Source organism: Hyalella azteca, unplaced genomic scaffold (assembly GCF_000764305.2).
Source record: "Hyalella azteca isolate HAZT.00-mixed unplaced genomic scaffold, Hazt_2.0.2 contig13367, whole genome shotgun sequence".
Taxonomy (NCBI): domain Eukaryota; kingdom Metazoa; phylum Arthropoda; class Malacostraca; order Amphipoda; family Hyalellidae; genus Hyalella; species Hyalella azteca.
Window position 1 is genome coordinate 92792 of NW_025943291.1, and position 27837 is coordinate 120628.

The window sequence follows — 27837 nt, forward strand, 5'->3', positions numbered from 1 at the left end:
CTAGAATTTCGCGTGACTGAAAGTTTAGCCAAATACATTTTGAATTAAGGAAAATTAAAAAGAGCAAATGGATCATGTTACTATTGTACGGCAATTCTTCATCTATCGCAGGTAATACGTTCGTGAGTATGGTGAAATTGTGGGGAACTGATCAACTGCCAGTATCTATTTAAATATTCTCATTGTAATTCTTTAGTAATTTTATATTGTTTTGAGTGTCTCCACACACTTCCCACACTCATACTGCCGATCGAGTTCACCGGGCTGTTAAATCTTCCGATCGACTGCCTCAGAAACCTGCAAAGATGCGCGAATGATTCTTTTTTTTATATTTATTATTTCTTGAATTGAAGCCCCGGTGGGTGAAGAGCGATGTAGCGAAAGATTACTGTAATGCACAGGATTTGTTGTATAATCAGAAACTCACTTCTTCCATTAATGTTTTTTATTGTTCTTAATAGTAAAAAAAATTTTAATTTAAATAACTATGTTTCTTTAGAAGTATTCGAATGTGAATTTGCAAAATCAATTTATCCGTTCTCTTTCCACAACATAAAATCATAATTGAAATAGTTCAACTTACAAATAAACAAATTAAAAATAAACTGAACTTAAAACTTAATTGAAACAGTTCAACATAGAAATTTTTTACCTAAAAATTATTCATTTAGTGCATTTAATGTAGAAATGAATAAATGAAGAAAATAAAAGCTGATTCATTTCCATAACTCCGGAAAATTCTTATCCCCTATTTGCCCAATTTCACACGTAAAGCTTTCATTTTCTGGGCTCGCACCTTGAGAGCTGGCTGGCGTCCAGGGGGCCGTAACGCCGCACCATGGAGGCAACGGTCCAGTAATGCTGGCAAAAAAAAGGCCAGCCTCGCGTGTATCATTTGCGTCGCGCTGCCTCGGCGGCTGTTTTAGGGCCGCGCATTCAAAAGGTGTCTCACATTTCTTGGCGCTGGCGGCGCCCCGCGTCCGCGCTTGAGGAGCTGTTGGCCGACAAGGAATGGGCTGCTTCATCTTGGATACCAGCGCTCGTGTGTCCCGGACTTTTTGTTTAAACACATCTTTGACCATTTTTTATTTCATGTTAGTTCGTGCACATCTATGCCCGTGTTTTTTTATTTTATTTAATATATTTGTTTATATTTTTATATATTTTGTCTTTATTATATATATATACACGTTTGTGCAACGTGTGCAATAAATTGTTGATTTAGATTATAACATGTAACTCGGCGAACATCTGTAGCTTACATATATGGGCTAACATTTTAAGAAGCGTTCTTCAATGGAGGTGGAGGTCCCGTTTATTCTGATAAGGCGGCGAAAGAAAATGGTGCTCGATTTCCTGAATATTTGAGAAGTGCTGTATCTTCACATAATTCTTCGTTCTAATTAAAATTTAAAATGATTCGTTCTCCGTCCTATGGTAAGTATCTGGACACATTTTTAAAAGAAAATTCATAGACAAAATTGTAAATCGCGAGTAACAGGCGTTAAAATAGATTCACACGCATTACTTTATCTTCAACAATTTCAACGGCTCACGATTTTTCAGAGTCATTATTGTTTATTTTTTTAGCCCAAAAGCCAAGTAAAAGAAATTTTAAAGTTCGTAAACAGATTACTATAATTCGGTGTTACAAGAATTTTGCTTCCATAAGTTCAGTAGATAACCGCAACTGCCGTATCATAATATAATGGGTATGTTGGTCCAAGTTGAAAATTAGTATTTGGGTCAAAAATTAACTCATATAATCCTCGAACTAAAAGCGCAGCACATTGAATGAGCCTTGACTGCGGAGACGTGAATATTTTTGAACAATTAAAAAAATGTGCTGCCTCTTCAAAGAAAATTATCGACACGCTATGATGTTTAAAATGTCAGGTTTTTCTCGTTTCAAAATCTTAGCTACCTCAGCTATCTGCCACTCAATTTTCCCTTATATAATCAAAGTTGAATATCAAAGGCATAAAGTTTTTATACACGAACATTATATGTTGTAAGCGCCATCGTGTATTCTAAAACATCCTTTGCTAAGAGATCGTCGCCTGCCAGACGTGCTCCGTTTGACAGCCTCGCTCTCAAGAACTCCGTTTATTTCAATAAGGCTTTCCTCGCGGGCCTGTGGAAGTTTTGGCTTGAATCTGTCCCGCGTCTCAGAAATAATCTGTCACGGAACAAAGCAGCGTTCGCAGCAGCTCCGCCAATCCTGCAGATATTGCATCATTCCTGCCTCCGACGTGGCCCCACAAGGGAATATTTCCCCATTAAAATGTAGCCTCCAGCTCGCTGCTCCAAAAAAATGCGAGGGAAAAATAGCAAGGGGATATCGAATGCTTAATTGTAGAGCTTCCCTTCAAATTAAGGTTCATTTATAGCCATCATCATTGGTGGTCATATGGAAAACTTTGCAATTTGGAACATTTGTCCTAGTTTGCCGTTGATATTGAACAAATCGCGCATTATGGTGAAGATTGGAAAAAAGATAAACGTAAATAATAGTTCCATGCGAAATTACGCGCAATTTCACAAATTTATATTATCAACAATAAGATAATTAGGTCAAATTAAGCAGCTACTTCAGCAAAATGTTCGTTGAGGAATAACGATTGAGTGACGTAGAGAGAGGGGACTGATTTTAGTACATAAACGTTTGCCATTGAATATAAAGACTTATGCTTCGTAAGAACGATATTGATACACAAAGACTTTTTAAAGAGGGGTTCCCGTCAAAAATCTAATAATTTGGCTTTTCCGTTTTTTGAGCTCATTTTATAGCTGTGGAAAAGGTGCGTCGAACGTAGCAAACCGTATATATTTTGCGGGCTTTAGTTTTTGTGTAAGGCAGTTCTAAATTTATTTTATATAACATTTTTTCCCATTTTTTACAAGGATCGATTCAAGAAAAATTATATTTATAGGATGTTATTCGGTATAAACCGGATAACATTACGTCATGCAGCGCATGATGGAACACGCAATGAGATAAATAGGCTATGGGGAAGCTGGGAATGCTTAATCAAGCAATTTTTTTGCCTTAACTTATTTCTTTGTTCCATTTCACTTATAGGGCTCTCATGAATAATTGAAATTATCATTAATTTGCCTCATTTTAAATCTATCTACTCACTAATTTTTCAAGTTACAACGTCTTGCGACATATCATTCGATTTGTAAAGAGAATTTCTAGGGGCTCTTAAAGTATTTATTCTGTATTTTCTATTTTTTCGGTTATATATTGTAAAAACCAGGAGGGGAAGGTGGAGAAAATTCCTCTAGGAAAAATAACACAAATTTATAAAAAATGTAACTCAGTACTCACTGCAGTGAGTGACAGAGAGCGCATTTTCTCATCGACGAAAACGTGAAGTTACGGACGGACAGACAGACGGACGGACAGACAGACGGACGGACGGACGGACGGACATGGCGAGCCCAATAGTGCATTTTTTTCTGTAAATGAGAAAATGCACTATAAAGGGCTTTAAAGGTCCATAGATATTTTTTTTACATTTCGAATGATATGTCTCTCGATGCCGTAGCTTATACTCCAAAAAAGAGATAATCCCACTTTTTTGCCGTTTTCTATGTATATCACGTTTTCTTACATTTGTTAAAAAAATCATGTGATCAAATTTTCTTATTTTAGTGATTTACATATGTATAGGAAGTTAAAGAAAGGTCGGTCCTTTAGTTTGTGAGATAATTTGTGCAAACCTTCCTCCCTTGATACTAAGGAAGGAAGAAATCATGGAAATTATTACTTGTACTAATTTTCATTTATAATTTAAACGGAAGAAAATTGTCCTTATTTTCATTGGTTCACTCTACGCGCGATTATAGAGATTAAAAATGAGGCAGGCTCTGATATTTCAGCAGGCAGCTTGCAAAGCGATAAACGCTAACGGCTGAAGTGCGGCAGCGTTAGCGTTGTTCTTTTAGTGTTGTCATAAAGCACCTCAGGGGCATCTCGCAGGAGTGCTGTGAAGAACTTCAGCGGTTCGCTCGACTCGGATGACCATATCTCTTTTGGCTACAGCTGTTGTTACTCCCATAAAACTTCCTAGACAGGAAATAATCCTGCTTAGAGTCACCGTAACTGCATTACGGAGGCTGTTACTAGCCTGACATGGCATTTTTCTAACGAAAACGGCAGATGAAATGCCACAACACTGGTTTTATCACTAACAAAAGTAGACGAGAAGTGCAGAGCCAAGTCTCGGACCAGTTGTCTAATGGTCTCATATTGCAAGCCTCGCTATAAATGATAATAGTTTTTGTTATCAACAAAACTAGCTCATTTTTACGATAATAAACCACCAAACTTTGTGAGTACATTATACATAAAATTTTCATCCCGTGACATTGATCTTGCCTCCACAAACTTCCACTATTGCAACTAATATCCAGGCCTGAAGGCTTGAAATTATTCAATTCTAAATTTATCTTCAATTCACTCGCACCATATGACAAAATTTCGTATTTTGTTTCGCTTTTTTTCTTGCATCCGCAGTACTGGCTTGTTGAAAATTATATTAACCTGGTTCATGTATTTTCTTTGCCGTTTTCATAATAAATATAATGATATACTCTATTACTTTTTCCCTCCAGTGAAGAGGCATTGTGATACTGCAGGAAATTTCAGGTATGTTCATTATTATTGTACATCAATTAATGTTCAATTTTACTTGAAATAATTCTCACTCGTTCTTTTCCAATTCTTGTAAATTCCATTATCTCTCTAGATCGGTGGTTCCCGCATTGCAGTGACCCAGATGACATGTCTACAAGTTCGGCTCATGAATGAATTTTAGACGAAAATATTTTAATTTGCTAAAAACATTCTTCATAACACTAAATAAAGTGGCAACGATTTGCAGCAATTGCCACACCACGCCACCCATCTCGCGTGAATTGTAAATTTTTAATTTTAACAAATATTTGCATTCAAAATAACTCAATTTTTTTGCAGCAGATCTAATTTGACATTCAAAACTGAGTCAAATATACTGTTCTGAATAGACGAGATTGAGGTCTGAGATGTAAGAGTTCATTTTCAGGCGACATTTTATAGACGTATTAAAAAGAGACTTCGTGCTCACCGGGCCTTAGAATTCTCATTTAAGAAAGAGGACCTACAGAAGACACCTCACACTTAGCATTCGTGTTAAGCATTCCTGCTGTGTTTGAGTCTAGCCTGAAAAAACAATGGGCAGAGTGCGTGCCGTAGACTTTTCTCTCATTGCAGCGAAGTCTCACCGACGCAATAATTTCCTGTCAGTCTCATTCTTTTCCCTCGGTTCTCTTTTTAGCTCAAACTGAAATCCCGGAGTTGTCCACATGGCAACTGAAAACCCGCCATGCCGTGCTGCCAGTAAGTAAAAACTTGACAAGGAATTAGTCGTTCTTTTTAAACAGCATGCAATGAGCAACATAATATGCTTAATAATATAAATTAATTCGTTTCAACATTAGTCAGTAAACGTAAATATTATATCTCAATTCACTCTAATACAAAGCTGATGAAATATCATTTAGAATTTTCAACAAACTACACTTTCTGGTTTGTAGAGCGGTTTAAAGATGTATGTCAAATATTGTCCTTATTCTTACAGTATACTCTGAGGGTATGGCGATTTTCCTTGTGAAAAAAACTTTTAGAAGACTAAAAATTTTAATCTGCAACTGGCATTTTGGCCATCTAAGAACACAGCATTTCGTTTGCCTTTAGGCTTTTTTGAGAACCTCTATTGTTTCTACCAATCCTACACAAATTATAATCACAAGGCATTTTCAGACGGCTTTTGTGCAGCATAATGTCGGCCGGTGAGAAAACCGTCTTAATTTTCATCAGGGTATGCTTGAAAGCCGAAGTTAATCTGTCAGGACGAGCTGAATTTTTTATCCTTCTTTACGAGACTAAGATGAGATAAGCGACGATTAGCATCCTGCTCAGGTGGTGCGCAAAAAAAGTGTTTTTCACTTTGAGATTACCAGCCGCTAGTCATGCGAATATTTTCTGAAGCATTTCTCCACATATATCATTGCATTATATTTTGGTTGTGCCATGGAATTTTACAAGCCTTTTTTAGCGCATTTTCTCATTTATGGAAAAAATGCACTATTGTGCTCGCCATGCCCGTCTGTCCGTCCGTCTGTCTGTCCGTCCATCTGTCCGTCCGTCTGTCCGTTCGTCTGTCTGTCCGTCCGTGACTTCACGTTTTCGTCGACGAGAAAATGCGCTTTCTGTCACTCACTGCAGTGAGTACTGAGTTACATTTTTTAAAGCTATGGTCGATAATTTCTGAATTTAGTAAACTATTTTATGCAAGATAATTAGAAAAAAAAAGTTCATTTTTAAGCAGAATGTTTATTGAGGAGCTCCCAGTTTCTTAGTTAATCTTGATCTTTCAGCGAACTTACGACTCGTGTTTTATACCGCTTACCTACCTGAACAAGAACATGATTTTTTATATTAATCAATGCGGTACTCGTCAGAGGCTCATTCCTATTGAATCAAGCGTAAATAGATCATAATTTTCACAATACTAGGTCCATCAAAGAATTCATTTTGCGACCTTGAATGCTTTATTGTAAGGTTTTCTGCCGTGGGTATGACAAACAAAGCAAAATCATAAATCAATTTCTTTCTAACAGTTATTAAATATTATTATCACACAATCATTTCATTTGTAACTAACATTTAAACTGATCATAAAACGGAGGTGCCTTTGGCAAATGTTGTCTCAAGACAAATCCCACCCACCAGCGATTAGCGAGAAATTGAAATTCCAAGGGCAGGTCTATATAGGTAATAGACTACACTTATTGTTCTGAAGGAGGTTATTTAGCTTGTAGGCAGGACTAACTGATGAGTGATATTCATGGGGCCAGCAGCCAGCCGTTATAGTGACTCATAGCTATTATGAAGTGTAGTCAATGGTGCTCACTCTTACGGTATCTTCAGCTTTAAGGCAAGACAAGAAACTGCCTCGACTGCCTGGCAAGAGAGGAAGGAAGCCTGTACGCGACAGTGCACTTGTTTGGCAATACTCAGTTTTTTGTGAATTCTGTGCACTTATTATTATATTATATGTAAGGCTGCTTTGATGTTCAAATACCCGTTTTTATTCTTCATTTGATTTTTTTAGCTGATTTCATATTTATTAAGCATTTTGGTAAAATATTTGAACTGATTCCGTTGTGGAGCAGGTCATGTTAATCTATTACTTCACTACCTAGACATTGCCTTCGGAATTTTTAGTCAGAAATCTATTATGTTTGTTATTTTCTAATCTAAATCATGATAAATACTAAGATGAACATGAATTCAACATACCGAGAAAACTTTTATTTAATAAAAATTTTATTATCAGACTATGCCAATTCAACAGCTAGTGTTTTTTGCCATTACCTTAAGAGATTAAGTTGCTAATATAATAAATTGGGCAAAATTTTATCGATGTGAAAAAATGTATTATAATCACCTATATATATTGCTTGCTGGTAAAACAAATGTTAAAAAATTTACCTGACAATGCCGGCTAAGGGATGGCAGGCTGAAAGACAATTCTGAGCCCGAAGTCCGCGCAAAACTCCTAAGCATTCGGGAGAAATTTTTTCGTTTCTCAATCAAAGCTCAGGAAAATAAGAATGAAAACATCAGCGTTGAAGAACGAACTTGACCACGTACGTGCAAAACCAATACATATTCGGAAAAAATTTTGTCGTTTCAAAAATATAAACATAAATGATTATCTTCAATTGGGAACTCTAGCATTCACGTCTGATCTGAAACTTTTGTTTCCCTTCACAGTTTTTCAACTACTAGCGGCAAAGCGTAATGGTTAGTAATTGAATCTTTGAGCTTCATTTAATTGATGCTATTACCTCCTCCATTAGTGGTGATGGAAGTAGTCATTACTCCAAATCAAATGAAAAGACCAACCCTCACTCTTAATAGCTTTAATGAACAATGAAATATTCGATGGCAATATGGAGTTAGACGCAAGTTGAAGGGAAATTCGGTAATGCAGACATTGCTGCACTATCTTATTATCACTGATTAATTGCAAATTCGAATTACAAACCTTTACGGATCGTTTGGCCTTTAAATACACAAGCAACCTTACTGTGAAAGGTGTATGAGTTGATGATTTTCACTGGAGGATGAGTCGGTACAGCTAATTGCAGGAGAAACTTTCGTAATCTTATTTGTGTCTGATTTACGTAGCTGTGGCTTTCAGGCTTCATAATTTCGAAAAAATTTGACGTGCTATCGGTTATTTCGCCTTGAAATACTCATCCCATAAACTCCTAAATAATCAAATGTTAGTGAAAATCACATCTTGCCTGTAAGCTAACCTGGGGTTGCTTCAGTTTACTGGATTAACACTTGATTGAAAAATAGAAGTTAGCAAGGCCTAAATGTTGAACTTTTTCCAACAACTCTGTATTGTTGAACAACTCTGTATCGCTCAATAGATTGTCTACGAAATGTTGCTTGCTATCCCGAATGTTAATGCTTGAGGTTGACATTGAGGTTGGCAGGGCAGGTTACGCCGGCAGGTTAAAGTTTCATATGATCAATGCCTCGCTTTCTATTTTAGTTTTTTTTTCAGTTTCATCCGACTCCTCTTTTGGCGGGGTTTCAGCCATACTGGATAACAGCTGGTACCCTATCGCAAATTGGATATTGTTTTCTTTTGCTGTCATTAGGTTGCGCTTAAACGTTTTTCAAAACTTTTTCTATTTGATGTGACGAAGAAAACATTTGAAAATTGCTATAAAGTACGAACTTTAACTTTATAAGCACAATGAGGCACTATCAATCGTGATGTAGCAGCAAAGATCCTTTCAAATCTGTCACTTCCAGAAGCCCCTGAAAGAGACGGAAAAAGTTTTTCCGATACGTAGGCTTTCTTTTTATCTACCAATTACTCTTTTCCTCGTCGAAAAACGTATTATAACTGATTTATTTGATGGTTTATTCATTGATTTCACCAATTTCTCCACTTCAGAAACAATCACCTGTTGTTTTACAAACGATAATAACTTAATAACCATGCAACCAAAAACGTATATCGAGAATTCTTTATTTATTTGTTCCACCCATTGCTCCACTGTCATGAAGCGGATGCCAAATGTGTCGGAAGGTTTCGCTCCACATATTGAGCCAAAAGTACTACATAGCTACGGCATTGCTACACAACGTACGGTGCATTAGAGGCCACCTCGCGCAGTGCGGCGATCTATCCTTTTGCTTAACGTTCGCAAAGTTTGGCCTTTGCCGCTAAATGATAGCCAACAAAGTTCTTGAAGGATACTTCTGAAAGCTTGCAACAACGCTTATGCAAATGAGGTCATTTCTATCCATTTCACGCCCAGAAGCGAAGACTTCTTGCTTGAAGATCTACGAGAGAATACACTCGCATATGCTGATATTACGAAATGGCCTAATAATTTAGAACAATATCGAACTTTGGTATTTGAAGAATATAAGTTTGGCAAAATTGAAGCAGTCATGTAGTTTATATAGAACATACTGGCAAACAATAAACTATTTTCAGAGAACTTTAGATTCGAGTGTGATGCCGCTTACGAAACTGAGCAGGAACAGAATTTTTTATTTAGAAATCAATGCGGAACCAGCATTAATTTTTTGATAATACAAGGCTTGTCTTGAGCCTTTTTCTGAATACCTACATTTTTGTTAATTTTCACATAAGCAAGGCATCTTTTTGCTAGAATGTGGATCATAGAAATGAATCCCTTTCAACATCTTCTTATTCTCTTTTTTTTAAAGAATTATTTAAATGAAGCGCCCATGCAATCAGTTTTTTCCGTCGAAATTGGGAACAAAAACAATTTTTTGAGTAACTACAGTGTTGAACAGAGAATTTTGAACAGCCTTTTTTTTTACAGAAACGTAATTCGAAATATTAACTTATTATTTGGTAGAATAACAGCGATATAACAATTATTTAATATGTAATACAAATTATTTTTATTGCTTCAAAAAATACTTTTCTTACCTCACTGCACGATGTCTATTTCTCCAATTCTATTTCTCCAATTCTCCAAAGATCAGGATATAATTTTATATAACTCCAAATTATTGTGCATAACTGTACTAATCTAATATTTCCCTCGTGCAGGAAGCATTTCTAACCTTGATTCTTCACAAATGCCTTAATTGCACCCCTCAAAATGGGTCGAAAAATTTCTTCTTTCTTCAGACGTTTCCGACTTCGAGTCATGCATTTCACTTCCGCAAACCGACCGAGTTATTCCTTCTTTCAGAAGAAATTTCTCACTCCAAGTCATGCCCTGCACCCCGCAAAACATATTGAATAATACCTTCTTTCAGAAGAAATTTCTCGCTCCGTCATGCCCTGCATGCACCCTCTCAAACAGATTGAATAATACCTTCTTTCAGAAGAAATTTCTCGCTCCAAGTTATGCCCTGCACCCCGCCAAACAGATCCAGTTTTTTTTTCTCTGTGAACGTATCTCACTCCGAGTCATGGGAGGCCGAACATCCCCCCAAAGAAGCGGCGACGAGCTGCATGTTCCAGCGGACTCGGCCCTGCAGCGCTCCATCACTGTAGCCCTGTTTCCGCTGGCTCATTTGTCCCGCAAATTGCCGTTCTTTTCTGTCAATCTGGCCGTCAGTCGAACGATGCGTTAAGCTGTCGCTGAGCCACCTAAACACATCGTTTACGCACAGCGACCTGGAAAATGTTCGTTATTCGCTTTAAACTCACCGATGAGCTACCAGTAGATGATAAACAGCTCAAAAATAAATACTTTGACAGTGCTTTCCGGGAAAATTTTGAAACTTGAAGGCAAATGAACAAATAGCCATAATAAATATGACTTAAAATTCGCTTTATTATCCATTGATGAGAGTGAATCATCACTTCACTAATTCAGGGACAACAAATGCGAATACGTTACGAATATTCGCCACACATTTCTCCAACGACCTTGACTTCTCTTTTTTTCGAATCGATATTATTCCAAATTCAACTGTAGATGTCAAAGAGACGAAGAGACCATTCCCTGAGGCCGCGAAAGATCGCTCCTAAAAACACTCTCAAGTTTTGACGATCAAAAAGTTGGCGGCTGCGGAAACACGAACAGTCGCTGTTTTTTCCGATCGTCCGAAACGCTGTGAACGTCAGGATGGTTGTGCGAGCGCCGTGCAGGCATCGAAGATCGCATCTGAATGCATGCGAACCGCAGGCTCACGCTGTGTTCACCGCGGTAGCCTGACACTTCATCATACGAGATATATCATCATTCTATCAAGTCATCATTCGAAATTTCCACTTAAGAGTATTTTATAACCATAAAATTTCATCGTTGCATATAGTGCATTTTTCAAACAGTAGCACCGCATGCCGTGCGCTTGGCGAGGCCAATATTTTCGATTTCCATTTTAAGAATTCAGTTCAGGTATACTTGTGTAATGATGAACACAAAAAAGATTAATGTTAATTGAAAGATATCCCTTGTATATTAAAATATCTTAGTAACACATGATGTAAATTTGAAATCCAATGTTTTTTATTTATGAATTTTATTTAGCGAGAATCGAGAGATTCACGCTACAATTAGGGAGCACACATATTCACATACTTAAATAATGACATGTTTATTCTATCAATAATGCCGCTTCAATTGTGTTTTCTAGCATACCAAAGTTCGAAACGTGCAATTTGTACAGGTCAGTAAATGAAAGTGCATTTACCAACCGTTCACTTTGCTAACAGAAGATCGGTGATGATTTGTAAAATGCTCTCAACTAATTAGTAAATTAATTATTTTTTCTCTTTAAATTTAATCTCAAATTTCCATTTTAATCGTGTCAAGTCTGACGCCTCTTGAGTTAATTCGCTCCAACAAAGGAAAATTTTGTCCGAAAAACATCCCGTATCAAGTGGGTTGAAGTCAGCCTGAGTGTCTGAGGTTGCATCGTTTTTATACAGTAAAATTTATTCAATGAATTAGCCTGAGAAAGTTATAAATAAAATGTTGCCTTATTATTGCGCACATAGGGTAAAACTACGATTTTTAAATACGAATTGGAAGAAATTGCGTGATTAATCATTTTAACGAGGAGAATACTGTAGGTCATCGTTTGGAAGAATACTGTGTTGAAGTATTTAAAGTATACCATTCGAAGTATTTCAAAAAGCAACCTAGTGAATTATTCTATCACAAAATAATTGTTCAACACGGTACATTGTGTATTTGATAACGTATTTGACTCTACGCGTACTCAAGCATATGATGTCAAGCCACGTTTAAGAGGTATACTCGTGTTCACAGCCAGCTAGCTCAATAAGCAAGACTAAGTTGATGTTCGATTAGATTATGTAAACACAGAGCACTGTGTAGACCTCAGTTTAGGCGGGTAGAAGTTTCATGCGCTCTGTCAAGACATGCACATCTGAGGATTTGTGAAGCTGCCACCGCAAAGTCAGAAATGTTATACACGATAAAACATTGAAGTCTGTCGACCCATCGCAGTGTTCAGTTCACACGACAGGAAGCCGCCCGCTCTAAATTCTCGGTGTGTTTTCAAGCGAAAGCCACTGCTTTTTGTCATGAAGAACTCCATTCACTCCCAACAATAAATTATGTAGAATAGGCTGGCAAGCTGACATCACTTCTGGAGGAGTTCGCTCGAGCCAAAGTTTCGGAAAGCCTCAGAATAAGAAACTTGAATACGGAGCTAAGGAATAAATTTCAATTTTTTATGTCTTTTTGACACATAAAATTTAAATAAAAAATTTAAGTGCGATTCTAAACGTAGAATTCCATTTAAATTTATTAGTTGATATTATTTATTATTTTTTTATAATTATTTGATACTTCAATGTTCTTTTCATTGCGGCATATCTGAGCGGACATAATTAGAATCCTGAAAAATTTTTTCATTCGCTCGTAATGATTTCCTTTATAAAGTCATTAGGGGAAATCCTCGCGAAATTTCTTTTTGCTGCAAATGAAGCGAACTGCTCATGTCGTTGACCCGATTCCAATAATTGAGGAAGCTGTCAGGTGCCCACTCAATATGAAGCTTTTTTGAATCCCCATATCAACAAAAAAGGAGAGAAAAAGTCATTAATACTGATGGGAAGAAAAAATTTGGACGTCGATAACTCTGCATGGAAAAGAAGTAACATTTTGCCTGATAAATTGGGAGACTCGATTGAATCATTGCCAGCAAATCAAGGGCACCAGGCTTCACAACTTAATTTATGAGATGTAGGAGAAAATTGAAGCCATTTATTACACTGGACTTCATCTAAGTGGCAAAGAAACAAGACACCTGGACTGGAAACGGCTTCCACTGAAATTTTGAAAGATTGTTCCAAAATTTTTTCGCATGGGAGGCATTCATCCCATATCCAGAAGCAGAATTTCGAAAAATAAGCAACAAATTTGTATTGCTCATATATTTTTACATAAGATAAAAATATCTATTATTCTTTCTAGATATTATAACATCATATTATTTAGCTGCTCTCGTCTGTTTCATTACAACCTTCATGTAAAGAAAGAAATTTTCATATTTTACGCGGCCAGTTTTCATGGTCATTTCAGTGCATGATTTTTTTTTGTTGCAGCACACGCAATTTATTCAATGAATTAGGATTATTGGTCAGCAGGAGAAAAGAAAACTCATCTATAATCTCGTGATCTTGCGGATAATTATAAGGAAACTGTGCAGGCGGAATAGTTCATAAAAACAATCTCATAAAAATCAAACAGTTTAGGTTCAGAAACAAATAAATATTCAGTCTGTGCATGCTTTGCATAACGCAATATTAATTTTGTAGAGGATCTCATTGATGCAATTATCATATTTAATTATTTGGTATTATTTGTTTGCAGGTTGAACATTAATGTGTGTGAGCGTCATTAAAATTCTTCGCTATTTTTTATGGTTCCGACATGTCTAGCGCTACCAAATACGTTCAAAAACATAGTGCACAGTCAAAATAAGATTTCATTAGGCACTTTCGCACAGCAATTCTAGATTCCGGTCAATGTTAAGTATTGAGAGATTTGCATATTTTCATGATAATTAAATTCTTCCTTTGGTGAAAATCCTAATTTAATTCCTCATATCAATTTTTACCAAGCTTTAGGCACATTCTTCACTGGGCCTAAACCCTCAACTAAACGATTCCTCAGTCAATAATGTTGGTGATGCAGAACCTCTTATAACTTGTTGACTTGGTTCATTGTATTGCATCAATAAATTATCATTAAAATTTCTCTTAATTGGTCAGCAAGTTGCTCCATAAGAACTAATATTGCAGATATCGTGGATAATTGGAACTTGTAGGAGGAATTTCTTAACTACATCAATTGACATGTTGTTCACTACGAAAATGTCTTTCATCGACTGACTTCAATGGCAATCTTAGCAGTTCTGTTAATAATAATCTTTAAAATTTCAGCAGCATAATCTTGCCGACAGCTGTTCTCCCTTTATAAGCAAAGATCTGCTAAAGTTTGGAGACCAAAAGATCGTCAAGTCTCTGCACCCTCCTTGATTTCTGCTCGACAGCGTTGGAAGGAATCCGGTGGGGCGTTTGTTTGTTATCGTCATATGGCAGGGAATCTCTGAGCTAGCTTTGTGCGTTCTTTATTGTCAACGGTGACGCATGTGCTGCAAGGGCTTGACTGAATTAGAGACAAACATGGGAATTATGAGCTTCCACGTCGTTTGGGAGCAGACCATTTGTTTAGTCCGAATGAAGGGACTTGTGTTTATTCATGCTTCAGCGAGTTCAGGAATTGCATTAATAATGTTCATCTATACATGATTAAGATTATAATATGAATTCTCACCTTTTTAGAATTAGACATCAAATCAAACTGACTTTATATGCGAGAATGTCGTTCTCATATCGCGGAATTTTTTTCTCATGCCAAAATCGAAAGAATTATTCAAAAATTGCAAATATTTCGAATGCTAATTTTGTTAGAATAGAAAATTTGCTAAGTTAATGTGTTTATGTAAAAGATGTTTCTGAGCAAATGCAAGAATTTCGTTCCTACCTCGAAGAATAATTTCGCTTGGTAATTCCAAAAGAATCAGTCGAAAAAAGCTAAAAAGTCACATTTTTATTTTACCAGGATCAAAAATTTACAAAGCTGTGCTGGAAAGTGAACTTATAATTTACAAATTTCAATGTTACTGTTACCGAAAAACTTGGAAAATTTCAATCCGATCCATTTGCACAGGCGTGTTCTTGACTTCCCTTTAGAGTAACTTGAGAGATCCCATTGAAGTCCGCGAGTTTTTGAAGTTTCTTCTTCTCCTGGCGTATCATGTTTCGGCTTACATTTCTGTGGGAACTATTGCATTGTACCCGCTGTTTTGAGCTTTCTTTTATAGACTGGAAACAGAAACCACCACAGGATTTTTCTCTGCTTCTGCCGCGTCGCATGAGCTTCGCTCAGTGTGAGGGCTTTTGAAGCGAATCGATGATGCAGATACTGAGAGTGGCGTCATCTGCATGCATCATATCAGCGGGAGTCACATGGCCGGACACGATAACATTAGGCTTGCTTGTCGCGACGCCGCATTGTTTGGAGAGCCATAACTCGTGCACTGAGTGTCAATTCACGCACGCTGCGTACAAGTTTTCTGGTCATATAGCACTGTAAGTGTCACCAGCAGCAGCGGCTCCCGCGAGAAAATCCAGCTTATTCTTGATCGCCGTTCGAGCATGAGACCAGAGATGCTCCAACATGCTGAGATGTTTCTTGATATTTTCTGCATATTGTGGTTAATAAACGGACATATATGCTTCCGATGCTGGGATGCAAGCTATTGTGAGAGCCTATGAATCCACCATCAATAGAATAGCATTTGTTTTTGCTTCGTTTACGCAAGAATCGAGTGTAAATTGACTGGACGAAGTTTGCTGATGGTCGAAAATCTTTAATGGAGAAAGTTTGGTTATCAGCGAACTTTGAGTCAGAAGATATGTGGCCCATCAACGAGATTCAACTTGATATTTTTTGTATTTAATGTGGAGGGTTTCGATTATGTAGAATTAAAATACGAACTGAGAATTTCTTGCATTTTAATCATCATCAGTTCGCTCGTTAATTACGCACCTTCAGTACATATAATCAAGATTCGTAATTAATTTGAAAACAGGAATGTTTATTCCTATAATAAGCAGATACGAAGTGTACCTCACCCACAGTCATTCAGTCCACAACAATGCATGAATTTTTGCTGTAAAAATGTCGTGCATATTTTTTAGACTTCATCGCCGTTTTTGGGAGGGATACACAATATTAAATTTCCATATCGAAAATATATGATCGTATTGGATTGTTAATTAAAATTGCACACTATGGCGGCAGAATCACTGATTTTCCCCAGTCCTTCGTGAAATTAAGATTTCATGAATAGACACTTGGAACCCTTCCGACATTCACCTCAGCTGGAATTTTTTTTCTCTATAGAGCTTCAAAAAAAATATTTCAACATTTAAATCTTCAATCCCCGAATGCACAAAGCTAAGGGCTCTGAAAAGCTTTTCGTTAGGATTCGAAAATAGAGTCGGTTAATCTAGAACAGAAAATGAAAAATACGGTGCCATTGTGAGCGGAATGTATTAAGGTTGAGAGTGCGGAGATCCATGTTCAACGCTTGCGTGTTCCTCACACTGAAATAAATTTTTAATCACAATACTTTAGCATATTATAGACCAACTTGTATGCCGAAATGATTGAGCTTTATTGACTTTACCAGCATTGCAGAAACAATTTTACTGCCGGTTGGATGATTACTCGGTTAGTGGACAAATTACAGTGACTTTTATAGACCGGCAAAACTAGATTGGAACTTACTTGAACCGTTCCTAATGATCATACTAAGATCAATAATAAATTATTCTGCTAATGGAGGCGTTTTTATAATATGTAAAGGTTGGCAATATTCGGATGGAAATTCATAAGGCAATCATTAGGCAATGACAAAATAAGGTGAATGAAACTACTTCAGTTTTTATTGAAGTCTTCACGATCCAAGCTATTTCAACTGCAAGCCCGCCACGTATCAGTAGCATTGTTATCATCATTCCAGTCCCACGCCAGAATCTGAACGGTCAATGAAAGTTGGTGAATGAGCATGGATGAGATGAATGATGCCATGGGAAACCCATATAAAGGCTGAGTCAAAAACCGCTATACAAATAATCTGAAAACTCATATCCGTGCTTAATATACATCAGAAAAATTGTCTATGAATAAAAATGATAGCAACCCAACCTAGAACCAAAACCATTTGTGCTTGTCGAAATTTTCAATTTAGTGCAGCAAATAAGTAATACGGAGATAAATATAATCGATCGTTACCAAGATAACGTGACACCAATTCTTGATTCCTTACTGAAATAATCAAGTAAAACCAAGAATGGCTACAACCAAAAAGTGATGAAATTGAAAAATAATATTCTACTTCACAACATTTTGAGATATTCATGGCTACAACCAAAAAGTGATGAAATTGAAAAATAATATTCTACGTCACAATTTTGAGATATTCAGAACACCGCTGACACCGGTTCAAGAATCGATGCCATCGCAGGGCATCATGATTAATTCAACTGACTAGTCTGGGGAGTGCGTGACCAGCCTGCCTACCGAGCGATGTTGTGAAATACAAAAATATTCACATCTTCATCTTAAACAAGAATATTATACGCATGAAACTGAATTTCAATAATTTTCTACAGAAATATAATTAATATATTATAGGGTTTTAAAAAATCATGATGCATGAAAACTAAATGTAAATATCTTTCGATTTAAATATAATTAATGTAGTGGAAGTTTAGGATTTTAATTTAGCAATCTCATTTATGGAAAAAAAGGCGCTATTGTGATCGTCATGTCCGTCCGTCTGTCTGTCCGCCTGTCCGTCTGTCCGTCCGTGACCACGTTTTCGTCGACGAGCAAATGCGCTCTCTGTCACTCACTGCAGTGAGTATTGAGTTATCTTTTTCTTAATTTGGGAACATCGTGTGAATTCGCTACTTGTCTCATGGTTTCAGTATAATACCAAATCTCTTGAGAAAAAGAAGCGAGATTACATTTTTTGAAGTAAATATATAAGAAAATGCGCTCAGACAGCTTCCATGCCTAAAGTATGTTTCGTTTCAATAATGAAATAATATAAGCTTGTACCCGACTTTTGTCTTCGTTATCCTTCGCTCGGTTCATCAAATTCTTATGGAATTCCAGCACTGCAGCCTCAGCAGAGCTGGCTTGATTTGCTGCAGTATATGGTATATATATATATGCATATATTTGCTGTAGCATATAGTATAGCGATGTCGGCGATAATAAAGGAGCCTGGTGTGGCCTGCTATATATGCGGACTGCAGCCACATATGTGCCATATATGTGGCCTGCACTCCTATTAGGCACTTATATGCTCTCTGCTCCAGTTAAGAGTTTCGAAAAACATCAATGCAGCTTTGAGATATTTCTCGTCACTAGCTCTCAACTTTAACATACACAAACTAGCGAAAAATTGATATTTATATAAAAAACAGTGGTTTGATACTAATATTTATAATAGGTTTTTTGAGCCTAGAAATTTGCTTAAATTGCCAGAGTGTAATTGAAAAATGAGCCCAAATGACTGTGACTGTAAGAAATGAATATTTTCTCATTTGATAACGTCTCTTAGTGGATGTGCATTATAACGCTTCCTCAAATGTTTCATTCTCAGGAGCAAAACTGAGCCTAAAAGAAATTTCATTTCATTTGTGTGAGGCACAAATCAATTCATCTAACACCACGAAACTATTTGAAATCAATTAATCAATTAATGCCAGTCACAATAGACGGAATTTCAACTTTTTCAGTTTTTACCCGCGTTGCACATCGTTTCTAAGGGAAAAGTGGATTATGAAAATTTCAACACTCCAGGAAAGCGATGCAGAAATTTGACATGTAAGGAAATTTTTAATGTAAAATGATAAGGTCAGTGGCAAATCATAATCATCAAAAAATTATTTGCATGGATTTCCAAATTACTCATTTTGCTTCAAAAATTGCAATAGGTATTAATCTTTGATGATCCAGCCACTAAATGTTTTGGAGTGCATTCGCAATTTAAACAATTGCATTAATTGCAATATTCGAGTTCAATTTGTTTAACTGTACCATGAATTTTGAGCGAATAATCTCATGAATAACTAATATAGTAGTGATCTAAAAAGTAATTGACTATTTTATAAATTTTCATGCCTAAATTTTGAGTTATTTATGCATTGAAAACCATGTAAATATTTTAAGAGAAATTATTTAGTGATATTTTTAGTTGGGTTTGAAGAATCACGCAAGGCTTAAACATGTCTACCAGAGCCAGCGAACAAATTGTAGGAGTCGGAAAGATCACTAAATGAAAGAAAGCTTTCTTTCCGTGAGACTACTGGATATGGAAATCCCAAGAAGAGATAACGAAGGGTAAGAAAAGGTAATTGAAACCATAGCGTATTGGAGCATTCCAAACACGATATAACTTTGTCATAATCAAAAATTCTCGATGACTGTTTCCGATTTCGTTCTTAGTTTATCGATTCTTACCTGAAAAATGTAATACTTTGAATCTGCATAACTATGTAGGAGAGTAACAATAAGAAGCGAAACATAGCACTTTAGAATTTGCAACAGTTATTGTTTCAAGCGCATAGCCTTTGATCGAAGTAATCTCTTCTGCCGTTATACGGACTATTAATTTTTTAAAAAGCTGCATTATTACATCGCGAAATATTACCTTTCTTGCTATTTTTATATTTATAAATATTACCTTTTTTACCCATCGCGAAATATCACCTTTATTGCTGGTTGAACACCAACAAGTAATAATTTGAGATCTAATTATAATTATGATAATATAACGGAATATAAACTTTTCCGAAGCGTTGTAATGTGTGTTTACAGTACATTCTTTTAGAGATGCGTTCAGGTTTTTTTTTGTATTTGCAAATAAATAATAAAATTTTACATGTAGTTCTACATGAAATCCTATTCCCCGAACACATCCTGCGTCAATTCACGATCAAATCGCATCACGTCCTTCATATCCTGATCAGCCGTTTTTCATAAATGAATCACACACCGGTTACAGCCCATCCTACACCGTTGCCACCCATTTAGCCGCACTCAACCGTTTCATCAAATAAATCCTAACCCGTTACCGCCCATTTAGCAGCGCTCAACCGTTCTATCAAATAAATCCTACCTCGTTACCACCCATTTAGCAGCGCTCAACCGTTTTATCAAATAAATCCTACCCTGTTACCATCCATTTAGCAGCGCTCAACCGTTTTATCAAATAAATCCTACCCTGTTACCACCCATTTAGCCGCACTCAACCGTTTCATCAAATAAATCCTACCCCGTTACCACCCATTTAGCAGCGCTTAACCGTTTTCTCAAATAAATCCTACCCCGTTACCACCCATTTAGCAGCGCCCAGCCGTTTTATCAAATAAATCTAACAAAACAGTCAGGTTCTTGTTTGCTCGACACTCATTGGCTGAAAGGAAGCTCAGCCCCGACAGATTGTGTCAATATTTTAATGTGGCTGCACATACAAGCGGTCCAGCATATTGATCAGATGCGAATAAGATAATTATTTAATGTGAAAAAATTATTTTTCTTTCTGTTTATTGTTTTTAATATTCCTATGATTTTTTCTGTGATTTATTATTTAAGATAATTAATGCAATGGTGACTAATAAAAAAATTGTAATATTCAGATGCGAATTATTATTCGTTGAGATTGGTCGCCATTCCCAAATATATTCATGAAATTGAATGGAGAATACTTTATAGTCAGTCTAAAGTGACCATTGCTTGGAATGTTGCTCGAAAACATTTTAATAAATGCATTGGTTTATCTGTATTTTCTTATTTAATAATTTCTTAAACTTTAATATTCCATAGAATGAATATTTAATTATTCCTTTTCGATCTTTACTTAAGTACGGTGACCGCACCGTACGACTGCATCATCATAAAAGTTACCTTCTCTTCAAGGTAGAAAAATACTCATACATAACTGTAAATACTCGATACGAGTACTCGATAATAATATGCAACCTGTCATTTGCTCAATAGTATAGCTTAAACCAATTAAACTTTTTTTCCGATTTTGATTAATTTTGTTTTCGAACTTTTCTCAATACAAATTTTGCTCTAGAATTTTCATATTTCCTAAAATATCCCATTAAACGCATAAATATTTCTGTTTACCTCAGAAGTTGATGAACGCTCGGAATAATTTCTAATACGACTTTTCACTTCATGTTCAGGACTTGTCAGTGCTGCATGAATGCCAGTAAATATTAAAAAATATATAATTCATTGCAAATGTTTTCTTTGTTATGCATTGAAAGAGCAAAGTCTTCATTGCACTAACGCCTGGACAGTAAACGTAAACTTATCTTAACTTTCGTAGACTTGTGATATTTAAGCATTCCTTATTAAAAACAGAGGCAACATTTACTTGCAAAGTTTCAGCTAAAAACGTAAACGTCCAATTACTTGATGCGCTTAAAATTGCATGCAGAATTTAGCTCTCCAATCTAACTCTCTATGTTTGGTTTTCATTTACGAATGTAGTTTATGGTATGAAATAATTTAGTTCTTATACACCAGATTTTTAGCAGCAAATTTTCAGATCTCTTAAGCCAAATCATTTACAAATATTTATTGAATGGTTGGAGACAGAAAAAAGTATTAGAACCAACCGGTACTTACCCTGCATGCGACGATGTGAAAGCTTTGCTGCAAATCAACTGTTCATATGTTTACAAAATCCTCAAATCTAACGCACGTTTTATAACACTAAAGAATCATTCATCGAAAACGCGTACGCAAAAATAGTCTGATCTCTGGGCAATAATTATTACATGAGTTACTACCACAGTCTTCCTTGCAACAATAATTTTATGTCGCAATACTTTTTAATATCAGTAATATCCTGAACGATTGATCTGATTCCAGGGGAAGCTTTAACAAAAGCTGCAGGGCTGAGTCAGCAAAAAGCAGTGAATAAATAGCCCTGACAGCGACACTCTTCGTATCCCGTCTATTGTCTGTAGTGACTGGAGCGAGCAAGACACGCACACACACTCAGACAACTTGAAAGCAACTGATGGGTGCTGGCTCGCTCCCCCCTATATATAGTCGATGGCGAACACCGACACCCTCTTGCCCTCAGGCTTTCATCTCGAGAGGGAAATGCTTGATGACCCGATGTGCGATGCACAAAATAGCAAATTCGTTTTCCATAGTTGTAAATTATTTTAACTCTAGGAAAACGATCTGATGAGCAAACTACCGATTAGTTTAATGGTTTTCAACGGATAGGGATGGTTAAAAAATTAAGATAAATGAACTTATGCAATAATTGCGCTATCACTTGCAATAAGCAACAGGTTTTCCTTTATGTTGGGTTGCTACAAGTTAACGTGTCTCTAAAGTTAGTTAAATACTGGTGTCAATGTCCGTAGACTAAAGTGCAGTCAGTAAACGCTAAGGGGAAGGTGCAAAATACATGCGTTCTTTGTTTCACTGTTTGACAATGAGTTCGGATTCAGAAAACGTTAAAGGTGCTAATTAATTTTTAGTCTTTCACCGCGACACTCTATGGTTGCTTTTAATTTATAAAGTTACCAACTATTCATGTTACCAAACAGCCAAGAATGTAAGAATAAGGAAAATTTTAAGTTAATTCAACTTAATTTTTTATTTAAACCGGTTAATAATATGAATAACTCAATGGAAATTTCTTTAACTCAACATTGTACGTCAAATGATGAACATACAAAATAACTAAATTCTTTAACATAACATTTTACGTCAAATGATCAATATACATGCAACTAAAATCTTTATACAGACATTGTAAGTCAATTTACCAATATACAAGAAACTAAAATATTTAAATCAACATTGTAAGTCAAATTACCAATATACAAGAAACTATAATCTTTAAATCAACATTGTAAGTCAAATGACCAATATACAAGAAACCAAACTCTTTCAATCAACATTGTAAGTCAAATGACCAATATACAAGAAACTAAAATTGTTAAATCAACATTGTAAGTCAAATGACCACTATACAAGAAACTAAAATTGTTAAATTAACATTGTAAGTCAAACGGCCAATATTAAAAAAAACTAGCCTCGTTTTTTTGGCATACGTCTTTTTTTCCAGTAAAATTGCATGCACTCGCGCAGCAGACTAATGGCGGCTGCTGGGCTTAAGCGGCGGTCGTTACCGCTACACTTGAATTGTCACGTTGCGATAGATGAGGTCATGCACACGTCGCCTTTTATTTACCCTAGAGACTACATTTTTAGAATTCGGTTCCAAGCACAAACATTATAATAATTATGTCGCACAATTTTCAGGTATATATTTTGTTAATAATAGTATTATGTAATTTAGATGAAGTTAATAGAAGTCCGATATCTGTCTGACAAGAAACGCAGGATCTTAGAATTTTCTTCCGAGCAGGAACGTACAAATATGTCTAATATTTCTTTATTGAACATATTTTGTTAATAATGGGATCATATTATTTATATTTACTTAATGGCAGCCAATCGTGCATTAGAATTTTGTTTTCACACGACATGATGCAACAATTGAGGAACGGAACGAAGTAACCATGAAGCGAAGCGTTTTAGTGCATGTCGTGCGCAAACAAAAATTATCTTTATAATTATTAATTAATTATAATTTTAGTAATTACGTGTTCGACTAAAACATTGGTTGATAATGTGGTTAATACGTTAGGGTTTTGCACAATAAAACGTTGATATTTGACTTCATACACCTTGCTCCTTATTCCTTAGATGCAACCTATTTTTATTGAGGTATCAAAGTGCTTATTAAATGATTGAAATACCTTCATATTACTGAATATTTAAACGTAGAGCTTAAGTTTAGAGCTATTATATTTCACTCAGAGAAATGAATAGAACATTTTCCAGATTCGAAGCGCTTTTGTTTTCTTGTGAGTCATTTTGACCCAGTTTGGCCCGACATAACAGCGTATTAGTTCTAAGTCCGCTCCATGCACGTGTTATGGGTAAAAAAGTGTGTCAAAAGACTCATTTATTTTTATAGGAGTTGAAACTTTGAATCTAATTTCGTGTCGAGAAAGAATTTCAACCCCGAATATTTTGGTTAAGTTAATTTCATCGAGGAATTTGATTAGAAAAATTCTTCAGGTGAAATGAGGGATGGAATTTGGTAAGAAAATAGTATAGTGATTTGTAGATTCAAATTACTTAAAGAGATTTTGTAATCCTGATTCTCAAGTTATCATCCATTCTTCAACATACATTTCACAACATGTTATGTAAATTGCAATTAGGAAGCCAAGGTCTCTGACGAATTTTTCATTTAAATACACGTTATTTTCACAGTATAGTATTCTTGTAGAGTTTCAGTGTAATGCAAAGGCTATAAAGTTAGACACCAAAATACATTTTAGCTTTTCTACTCGGCTACGCTTCCGAAAAACACTTACCATGGAGTGAAAAGACGCATACTAATCAAACCCTCTCTCAGGAAAATTACTGAGTCTCGTTGTCTAAACAGTGACACACTTTCTAGCCCACAACACGTGCAGAGAACGGACGTAGCACTGATACGTCCTTTTACCGGACCACACTCTGTCAGGATGACCCACACACAAGCAAGAAGTGCATCGTTATTTGGACAAAGCCTAAAGTTTCTATGAGTGTCGCCAACGCCATTACCATGCATGGACAACTGCGCTACAAAGCCACGTTAGGCGCAGTGAGCGCACCTGTTTGCTTGTGCAGTCTTCACGGTTGGCAGGCTGCAGTTTAGGAAGCTTCCATGCCATCAGTAAACTTTTTATTCAATACCATGCCAATCAAAAAATTAATTGTACAAAATAATTTTCTTTCATCATTTGTCTGTTAAAATTGCAAGTTCCCCAAGAATTTAAAATCCACGAAAACGACAAGTATATTTACCTTATCTTCACCAGCAATTTTTATAAACATTATATCTTTCATAACCATTATATATTATATCAGAGTTTTTATTGTCTGTCCTACCTTTCTTCATACCTCATCTTGTACATTATTTTCTCTTGATGCGTCATGTCATAAAATTGAAAACTATAATAGATACCATTGTGAAAAATTTTACATTAATTTTTATTCTTCATCGATTGATCATTTGCTATTTGCTAATGCAATTGAGTGAAACTTTAAAATTATAATTTGTTGGAACCACTCATTTATAGTTGGTTCAAGTAAAAAAGAAACGAATCACGGCCATATAAAAAATTGTATTGTCTGAGTCTTCAATTTTTAGCATTCGGGAGAGAATTAAAAAAAATGAAAGCCCTTCAAAATTATAATTTCCACAAGCCCAACCACAATGCGAGTTCTTTGTAAAGAGCACTGCAAACCACATTAAACTAAACTCAATCCATTTAACGCGTATCAGACCATAAGATTCCAGATAACGTCTGCTTCTAGCGTATTAGAAAAATTTCTACTCTTGCGTAGAAATAAAAATTGGCCTCAAAAATCCCTCAAACAATTTAAATGCATGCAAGCGTTTTATTAACGGTCATCAAATATTTACTTATAGCAAAGTCCTTTTCATGTATAATATTCATTCATTTCACGACTATATTCAATGGATGTACTGGAAAAACATATTAATTTAAAAATTCAATATAAATAAAAATAAAAACGTAATAAATCTTCCTTGATTTAAACACCAAAATTAAAGAGCATAGGAGTTATTTTCGATGGATTTTGGGTAAGAAAAAGTATATATTATTGAGCCTAATCTGTATAACAGCTATAAACGTACATGATTTTTATTGAAGTGTAAATACATTGGCGACTTTTTATAGAAATTGCAACTTCTGATGAAGAATGGATACATTTTTTAAACTTTTACTCCCAAATAATTCGCATTATGTCGCTTATGACACCTACATTACATGCTGAGACAGTTTATTTTGATTGTCATTGTTCTGGTGCTTTCCAATTCCTCTATTTTAAAATGAGCAAAAAGTAATTACTAGTGAACGACTAGTATTATTGTAATGTGAATTATTGAATTTTTATAAAAACATGGCGATGAGTTACATGAGTAACTAGATTGAAGATGACTCAAAAAATGAGTTGAATGTAATTAAATGCTGAGAGACTCGAATCAAGTTTCTTTAAATCAAGGTGAATCATCGGTTGCTCAGTGTGGAATTGAATTGTAGTCGTTGTGCCTTTAAGTTCTGTAGCAGCGTAAGCGTGTAGCAGCGCAGCTTTGTTTCGATGTAGCTGTGTTGCGGCGCAGCCTTGTAGCCGTGTTGCAGCGTGACTTTGTGTCGGGTCGATGTAATTGTGTTGCGATGTTGCTGTGTAGCCGTGTAGCCTTGTTTCCGTGTAGCAGTATAGCAGGGTTACCATGTAGCTGTATAGCAGGGTTACCATGTAGCAGTATAGCAGGGTTACCATGTAGCAGTATAGCAGGGTTACCATGTAGCAGTATAGCAGTATAACCAGGCTAGCCTAAGATAGTCTTGCCGTCGTCCTGCAGTGTTAAGGCAGTTTCGCGGTCGCGGGGCTCAGCGGTGATCTCATAAGGAAGGCGCAGTGCAAGGGCTTCTTCTCAACAGTCGCAGTCCAGTTAAAGTACTCCCTGAAGATGAATATAACCTAACTCAAACTGGAATATTTTCTAAACCTGCACCACCACTATAAATAATAATTTATGTTATTAAAGTCGTATTCAAGTTTATATTTTTATTGAAATAAAAATCGTCTATCAGGAAAAAAACATGCAGTTTCTTAAATTTGCTGGAGTACATTTGATATTCTCAGAAATTTATGCAAAAAAAAACATAACATTCATGTAAACACTCTAATAAATGACATATTTTAATTTGTCCTTTCAATATGACATTTAATATCTTGTCTATAGTGTGAGAAAACTATTAATTTATTCCCCTCAACCATAAAAAAGGGAATGAATTCAAGAAGTTAATCAAGGTTTCACTCAAATCTCACACACGATAACCGCTCTGCATTTTGTCGTATGGATTTTGTCTTTAGGTTTCATCAAAGGGGAGCTTGCGAAGAGCTACGTGAAGCCACTACAGTGCAGCAGTCTTTGAACACGTCACAGGATGACGTTGTCGGGCTTCTTAAGTAGACATCGTCTGCTCAGCGAGATGAGAGAGTCTCTTTCTGTGCCTCCGAATTATGTATCACAAACTCCATGTTTTAAGTATTACCATGATGTATAACGTCGTACGATAATACATGGTTGAAGTAATACAACATTGCATTCCAACAAAGGGAACTAAATGCTCGATTTGATATAATATTGTGCTGCAACTTAGCGAACTACACGTACTTGATTGATATGATGCAATATTGTATATCGACATATAGAGTGCATGTTAAAACACAAAATTCGAATAAGATTGATCGCATTTTCTTCATATAAATGGCTGGCCAAGACAAATTTATAAGATAATAAATAATATAATGTTAAATGATCATTCTTCAATGATAACTGGCGGACGAAGGTCAGTGATAACTTTCGCCGAGTCAACGACGAAAATTCGACCCCCGTGAAAATCCTAATGCCCATGACCAGCCAGTGACCCATCCACTTGCCTGTTGAATTATTGACTGTTGCAAGAATTAAACAGCTTTTTGTCGTTAAAACACCTTACGCCAGCC

General features: G+C 35.9%; 1 protein-coding gene across 1 annotated transcript in view; it reads right to left on the bottom strand.

Moving 5' to 3' along the window:
• Window positions 1–22212, bottom strand: part of LOC108680280 (chaoptin) — a 51626-nt gene extending 29414 nt beyond the window's left edge. The window contains exon 1 of the mRNA XM_018169078.2: window positions 21838–22212. The gene's annotated coding sequence lies outside the window, so the exon portion shown is untranslated. The remainder of the gene's footprint in view (window positions 1–21837) is intronic.
• Between the last annotated feature and the right edge of the window lie 5625 nt (window positions 22213–27837).